We start from the raw sequence: 8,485 nt of genomic DNA on the forward strand, positions 1-8,485 counted from the left end.
ACAGCACTACCCTAGCCGGGGCTGAATTTGACTGGTGGGCACTTAAATTAGACAACCCACCTTGACTTTGGGGATCTCGTAATTATTACAATTGGCATGGGAGCACTCAAAGCCATTGGCGGGTGTGTCATCCCTGATGCTGTCATGCAAGTGTAATTTTGGATGATTAAGTGGACAGGCCACTGAACCCCGAAAAGAAACCAGCCAGTCTGGTGAATATAATGGCCAAATGCCTTGTTATCTAATTAGTGACGCGCATGAATGGATGAACGAGATTCCCACTGTCCCTACCTACTATCTAGCCAAACCACAGCCAAGGGAACGGGCTTGGCAGAATCAGCGGGGAAAAAAGACCCTGTTGAGCTTGACTCTAGTCTGGCACTGTGAAGAGAAATGAGAGGTGTAAAACTGGGGATAACAGACATTAAAGAAAAGCTCAGATTCTCTGCTACAAGCTACTGTACAAGCATTTTCTTTTTAAGCTTATAGTATGCACCGTTTGGGAGATAATAATGAAACCAGGCCATGCATTTTGTCAATATTAAAAACATTTATTTTAGGAAGTGCAAGGCTGATGCTGAGCTGAACAGAGCGGTAATTGGGCATTCCATGAAGGCTCTGAATCTCTGCTTTTAAATGCTCTTGGTTTAAACCTTGTAATATGCACCATTTTGGAGATATTAATTAAATATGCCATCCATTTTGTCAATATTCAAAAACATTGGCCACGCCAATTTTTATGGATGCAGACATGATGCTGAGTTTAAAACTGGGGATAATAGACATTAAATGAAATCTCTGATTCTCTGCTTTCACATGCATTTATTTTTAAGCTTGGAGTATGCAGCAGATCTCCAAGGTGAACAGCCTCTGGCATGTTAGAACAATGTAGGTAAAGTCAGTCAGCAAGTCAGATCCATAACTTTGGGATAAGGATTGGCTCTAAGGGCTGGGTCGGTCGGGCTGGGTTGGGAAGCGGGGCTGGGCCCGAGTCTCGGCTGGACGAGGCGCCGTGTGCCGTGGCCACATTCGCGGGCCCCAGTCGGAGCCCTCCCTCCCCTTCTCGCGGGAAGGCCGGGGTGCCAGGGGGGCCAAGCCATCGTCCACGGCAGCGAATCTGGACACAGCGCTGGGCCCAGAGGGGTGAGGGGAAGGCCGGCGGGCGGTCTCGGCCAGTGTTTAGCAGCTGGCTTAGAACTGGTGAGGACCAGGGGAATTCAACTGTTTAATTAAAACAAAGCATCCTGAAGGCCCGTGGTGGGTGTCAACGCGATGCGATTTCTGCCCAGTGCTCTGAATGTCAAAGTGAAGAAATTAAATGAAGCACGGCTAAACGGCGGGAGTAACTATGACACTCTTAACTCCCTTGGGTAAGGAGTGGAGACTTAGTGACCTCTACCTCCATGTGGTTCCGCTGGTAACTCCACTGCTCTGCTTGAGTACGTGGAGGTCAAATGAGGTCTAAATGATCTTACCCTTCCTGTGGGCCTGCCAACCCACTAGGTAGTACCCATGGCGAAACCTCAAAATGGAGAGTAATGTTAATGAAGAACCATACCGGATGACATGTCGTCCAGGCAAATAAGGTGCCCTGGAAGGACTTTGGGTTGGGTCCTGTTCCAGTAAATCCCTACAGGACCCCAGTAGTTAAGAGTTATCAGCAGGCTCTCTGGAAGAGAGTGACACGGGCTGGACTATACAGAAAACACGCTCCTGGCTGGCTTTAAACAGTACCTTATCCAGGACCTGGGTGTGGTAAACTGCTCTCAGGAGGTAGTGTCACGCAGGGGCTGACTGCAGAGGATAGGGATCCAATGCGGTGCCCTAGGTAGGGTTGGCGCTAGATGTAGGTGTTGTCGAAGTAAACATGCAGGGGTCCGAGTCCGGGAAGGCGTAGTAGTGGCTTAGGCACAGAATCGGTAAGCGAAGGCGTAGTCGAGGAGACTGGTAGGGGTCAGAGTCCGGGAAGGGGTAGAAGAGGTGTCGGAGTGGATTCGGAAGGCGGAGGCGTAATCGAAGAGACAGGCAGGGGTCACGATCCAAGAGAGCGTTCTAGAGGCGAAGGTACAAAATCGAGTGGCAAAGAGGTAGTCGGAAAAGCAGGGTCGAGGTCCAGGGGAGAATTCATAGTAAGGCGAAGGCGTAGATAGCAGGTAAGCTCCGGGAGAGAATCTCAATCGTGAGCAATGACTTGGTGAGGGTTTAAGTAGAGGACTGATTGACGCGTGCACGTTTGGTACGGGGAGAGCTCGTGCGAATACGGGAGCGTTTGCCTACATGAGGGAGATTCGTGACAGGTAGGTATTTAAAACTGGGCAGAGACTCACAAAGTACATATTGTAAGTCATTAGCACAGAATTCACCCATCTGAGATTGTGCCAGCCCTAAAAATAAACCCTAAAAACTTTATTTTAGATAGAAAACGTTTCCAGATTCCTATTTTTTATGGATCCGTCTGAAGCATTCTTGATGTTTGTGAAGGACGTTCCCAAAACAAGCAATTTGTTTACCAACTGAGGATGACTGGACTGTCTCACCAAACTATTGCTAATTACATCAAAAACATCAACCGGTTCCTGTGCTACATCCTGCATGCCACCAACCTAAGACAGGAGGATCCAAGCCTAGCTAAAGTCATCATCATCTTCCAGAGCATCCTAAAGGACATTCAGCAAAAAAACAGCAAGGATGTCTCACAGGAAGTCATCAGAAAGAGGTATTTTCCATTTAGAACTCTGATTCCAGTTGGTTTCTGGTTCCAGTACATGACAGGAATTGATGTTGATGGTACTACTCCTGCCACAGATACAGACAGCTGCAGAGTCCTGGGCCGAGCGCCATTGACTGCTGGAAGGTGCTGAGGGCTGCAAAGAGAGATGTGGAGCGGAACTGGAGAAGACGCACACCTCAGAAGACATCACAATGCCTGAGCAGCTTCTTGTGCTGTATTACCTGCGGGCCATTATTCAGCTGAAGCACCTGCATCACCTAGGGGTGATAAAGAATATAACAGTAAGAATGACAGTCTTGCATATTTCAGTTGTTTGGTCAAATTCTAACAATGACACAATGATCTGACGTTTATAAAGAGACAGAATAACAGTGCTGGTCAAGGCTCATCACTGTCATTTAGGTGGCGCTCCTGTTACAGTACTTAGAGCCTTTACAGGAAGACTGGACTGGAGGGAGGGGTGAGGGAGAAGATCCTCCCAGCTCTGTGTTCAGTCAAGCAGATTGAACGCACTGGAGAGCGGAAGTGTGAGAGTGGAATTTGATCTCCACCCCAACTCCTCTTCAGTAACTCCATATGGAACAAGAGTTAATGAACGGCAAACATCAGGTTCAAACAGCCACAGCAGCACTAAATCGTAATGATTCTTGATGACACCTCCTCATGATAGGTAAGCCCCTTCTCTCCTTAACATTCATTTTTTGCACCTCTCTTCCACACCATCCCCTACTTGTGAGTCCTCATTGAGATCCCAGCCGCTTCGTCCTACAGAAGCTTAGCACCCAGCCAAGTGGGTCAGACTGACTGACTGAAATACTCAAGACTCTCCATACACTTCATTACTGGGTGCCGTTGTTGCTACTGTAAAATCATCATTGGCAGATATTATTATTAGATATTATTTATTGAATTGCTTGTGATTTCAAGTCCAGGAATGGATGCAGAGAAAGAATTTTGTGTCAAAAAGAGGGTAAAAACTGGCGATAATAGCAGTGGCAAAACACACAACCTCCTCACAGCTGCTGGCATGCTTTGCCTGAATGAAGAACATGTAAGTCTAGTTACGCTGATATACTCTCTCCAGTTTATTGCCAACATCTGTCTTCGGCATTCAACAATAGTTGAAAAGTACAATAAATGCATTTTGTCTGTTTTTTCAGATGTTTCACATTCACTAGACTACACTGTACTGCCACTGATAGCATCTGTGGAACAGAGACTGAAATGTTTTTCACTTCTTCCGTGGGGAGCCAATTTAAAATCCTTCCAATGACTTGCGAAGACTGCATGAGAAGTAAACCATATCACAAAGTTGTTTTAATGTATTAATCAAACTGTCTGTGGCTTGGAAACAATCATACACTGTGTGTATGTGTTTGTTTTGTAGATACCATCTTCCATTCACCACCAGCCAGGCTGCCAGGTTGGCATTTGAGACGGCCACAAAGAGGCTCACAGATGCACAGGAGAGCATCGTGGCGGATTATCGGCCCACTCAGATGGTACTGCAGAGAAACAGTAGAGGATGCTGACACATGACAACATCTGCTCAGCCATTGAAGTTATTGAAGGTGTTGCAGAGGAGGGAGCTCAGTAAGTTTCACCATGTTCTGAATAAATGACAAAATATTAATGTGTCAAAAACAACAATTACTTCATGCTTTTGAAACATCAAGAGAGCAATCACCACTCAGTGCTGCAGTATGCACATCTGCTGTATAACTGGAAGAGAAAACACCACTTTCAGTTCTTTTCAGCCAACATGTTACAAAGATTATTGTGATCTAATATTCGCTTTTACATCAGATCAGCACCAACATCCGCTGTGGTAGCTGCAGGATCTGGAAATCCGAAGATGGATGATGCCACAGCCTTCCAGGAGCTGACACGGGAGTTTCCAGTGTCGTTAGATGGGCAGCTTCCCAGAAAGAAAGAGCGCCTGAGACTGACTGGAAGTCATGACTGACACTGTTACAACAGGTGGAGATCAGATCAGAGGAAGATGAGACTGCAGAACATTATTGGTAAGTTTACATATCAATTATTTTCACAGAGAAACAGACAAAGTGAATTTGGAATCAATTCTCAGGGTTTCTGTTCTGGATGCTAGACGGTTACCAACAGAAGGCCAGGTGACCTGCTATTTTCAAAGCATGGGCTGGACTGCAAATACACCAACAGCGTCTGAAGTCCTTGAGAAGTGGAAGCCAAACACAGATGCACAACCAAATGAAAGGCAAATTAAAAAGATGGAAAGCGTCAAACCTGGAGAGTCCTGAGTATCAGTGACGATCCAGTGAAGGGGAAGAAGGTTGTGACTTCCAGGCGTTTCCAGAAAGAAGAGGTGGTGTGTGATTACCATGGCGAGGTCATCGCAAAGACACCTGCAGAAGCCCTAAAGGCACAGATGGCAGAGGGAGAGATGAGATGTCTGATCTTTTTTGATGGACCTACACAAAAAATGTGCATTCATGTGAAGAACATTGCATCTGTCACATGGATTAGGAGACGATCGGAAGGCGGATAAATTCCTCTAAGTAAAAAGACAACATCAGGGCTGTCAGAGAGTCATTCATAATCAACGGACAGCCCGTCATGACAATTCTGTTTATAGCGAAGAGGGACATTGCTGAGGGAGAAGAGCTCCTCTTTGATTACAGAGTTTCAAGGATATCATTTCAGGGTGAAGGACAGTCTCTGTTGGATAACTGACCAGTTCCAGAAAATACTTTGAACATACCTGTATATGTTGAACATATTTTCTTTTAACTATTAAAGATAGTGTCTTCTTGTGACTTGAAATCCATCTCAGTATTGCTTGTGTCATTGTTTTGAAGATGACATGTCTCGTTCTCCAACAACTAGGACACCAGGAGGGGATAAGAGACAGTAGAAAAATAGATAAATTAAGCTCAGAAGAGCATAGAGGCTGATTAGCCACCCCACTCAAATATTCCCAAGACAAAACACTACGCGACATCTGCCCAGCTCTTGTTCTTATTGAATGTTTTGGAACTAAGAGGTCTAATTGTCAACACTTTTGAAAAACTGTTGACTTTATCTGAATGTTTCAAAAGAGAGATCACTCCACTTAAAACATAGTTTTCAAATTGGTTCATGATCAGTGGAGCAATACAAATAATCTTTTTCAGTGTAAGACATCTGCTTTTGGGTCAGTTTAAATTGAACAAACTCTCAAATCATTTTGAGATGATGTGTTACAGTAATTATTGATTTATGAATGTATTGTTTACAGACTGATTGGTTGATCGAGGTGAGATATGAGTCACTTACAGTCCTGACACTTAGGAATGCAGTCCAGATGTCCATCTGGCACTCCCTAGACAGATAGGCGCCAATGGATAACCATTGATCATGATAGCCAGGCTTAGCTAAGTGCATCCCCATTTGGGAGCTGTCCCTTATCAAAAGAAAACATCTTTAAATCAGCCTGCATGAATAGTTTCTCTGTGGCTGCACCACAGAGATGAAGAGAGAGATGGGGCCTCATTTGAGAAAGCACAGCAACACTTAATTCTGTCTTATTAATAAGCATTGCTGCTACACAGGTGTCAGTTGCCAGCAGAGTCTTACACATTCCATAAGGATTTACTGCATTGGAGCAGATAAGCAGCCTCAGCCTTCTGATCACGTAAAAGCAATAGAAAGGTGCAACAAATGGAGTTCTGGACGTTGTTCTTTCATTGTGTCTTCAACAAATCATATCAATGTGCTTCTGCTGTTCTGTAGAATCCGCCTACCACTCATCTCCAGCCATGTTGCCTGAGAGGAGAGGAGGGGAGATGACATGACATAATGGATGGATTAATACCCTTATTAATTTATTCCTTTTTTAAATTGTATTATGCTAGCATGCCCAAAGGGGTTGGGCAGTCAGTTGACCTTGGACCCCTAGAGGTTTTTTTTCTCCTTACTAAGAAGTGTTTGGGTCCTCTCCTCTTTTGTCTTCTGGTCTTTTCTATTCTGTATTCACAACATGTCTGGTCACTTGCTTTGTTAAGTGCCTTGGGCAACCTTGTTGTGAAAGGTGCTATATAAAAATAAATTGAATTGAATTGGAGATGAGTTGAGAGAACATTTCCTTAATCCTTTTAGTGAACTTTTCTGAATAGGTGAAGGACTAAGTAATTTTTCAGCTATTTTATAACATAATTAAGAAGTTGTAAGTTTGATTAAAAACATTTTCAGAGGTTTATCTTTAAAAGAATATTTGAAAATGTAAGTTGTCTCTTAAACAAAGGCCATTGTTTGTTCACTGGAACAAGCGTCTCCAGATAATCAGTTAAGCAACCTAAAACAATTGATGATTGTAAATATGACAAGATTGTCGTAATGTAAAAGCTATAGTAAAGTGTAAAGTATAGATTTGTTGAATTCTTTTTTTTGTCTTCAACACCATCATATGCAGATGACTTTTTGGAAGCAGCTGCCTGCCAGTCAAGATGCCAGGAGGTACATGATATGACCCACAAGTACTTAATGATGCACAGAAGAGCATATGGGAAAAAGAAAACAAGACATTTATCTGTTAACACATCCAGAAGTCAGAAGATGGGTGATGGGACAGCATTTCAAGACCAGACACTAAAAGTTAAATTCAAGTTTTAGAAGTGATTCTTTGTGTTTGGCTTCAACACAATATGCTCACATTATTCATTTTTACATACTGCCTGATATTCATTCCAGTCCAGGGTTCCCAGGAGTACACACGGCAAAGCCAAAATGTGGCTAGCTGAAGTACAGCAGACCATAGGGGAAGATCTCTTGCCCACATTAATGTTTCTGCTCTGAAAAGCACTGGATAAAGGTATATCACAGACTGCTGTTCAGCTGCTGATTTTGTGCAAAACATTGCAAATGAAAGATTGAAATATCAGCATTCTATTAATTTCAGACGTGAGTATGTACTGTAGATTTGCAACGCTCTGTAGAGCTAGAATTGCAACGCATGTTTTAATAACTGAAAAATTGTAATATCGCATAGTTTGCTTTGGTTTCCTCCAGGGGCTCTGGTTTCTACCCATAAGTCCGAAGATATATTGATCGGTGGTTAAATGGATTCTGGTCAAATTGGCCCTAGGTGTAAGTGCATCTGTCTGTATTTGCATCTGGCATCCTTTATGTTTTAGTTTAGTAACAGTAACAGCTAAACTAAACGTAACCGCATGTCAGCAGAAGGAAAGTGAGGATGTTTCAGATTTTACAGAAAGGTTTATAACTTTACAGATTGTATACTTGGGGTTAGCCGATGAAAAGGAAGTGAATGAAGATACTTCCATAGTAATGAAACCAATTTACTTGAGTGGGTTAAAACCTGATGTTGCCAAGAATGTACAACTATGCTTTCCTGATATTACGGAAAGTGGAAACAGATTTGATTTAATAACTTGCGAAGTATGTATGCAAAAGTGCGAGAGCTGCAAATGGGAGGTAGAAAGTCTCCCAAGCATGAGAAAAAGGAGCCGCCAGTTTGTTGCAATTATAGTGTGACCCCAAAATTATAACCAGATATAAGACCCCTTCAAGGAAATAAATATATATTAAATATATTAAATAAATATTATGATTGAGCATATCCAGATGGGGGTGTGTTAATTAGCCCTGGGGGAAAGGGAGACAAAACACCAAGATAAAACTATTGTGAAAAAAAAACATTTTTGGAGAGATTTTTGTAAGAAAGAGGCCTGATTTCACAGTTAAAAAGCATGTCAGAAACTGAAATGAGAGCCTTGC

General features: G+C 43.1%; 1 long non-coding RNA gene across 1 annotated transcript; it reads right to left on the reverse strand.

Annotated features, from left to right (window-relative positions):
- Positions 1–530: 530 nt before the first annotated feature.
- LOC138225625 (uncharacterized) lies at positions 531–8,220 on the reverse strand. Its single transcript, XR_011184090.1, has 3 exons — positions 5,472–8,220; positions 4,997–5,126; positions 531–2,988 (listed from the first exon to the last, which is right to left on the reverse strand). It is a non-coding gene; the product is annotated as an uncharacterized lncRNA (long non-coding RNA).
- Between the last annotated feature and the right edge of the window lie 265 nt (positions 8,221–8,485).

This window comes from Lepisosteus oculatus (genome assembly GCF_040954835.1).
Source record: "Lepisosteus oculatus isolate fLepOcu1 chromosome 22 unlocalized genomic scaffold, fLepOcu1.hap2 SUPER_22_unloc_1, whole genome shotgun sequence".
Classification (NCBI taxonomy): domain Eukaryota; kingdom Metazoa; phylum Chordata; class Actinopteri; order Semionotiformes; family Lepisosteidae; genus Lepisosteus; species Lepisosteus oculatus.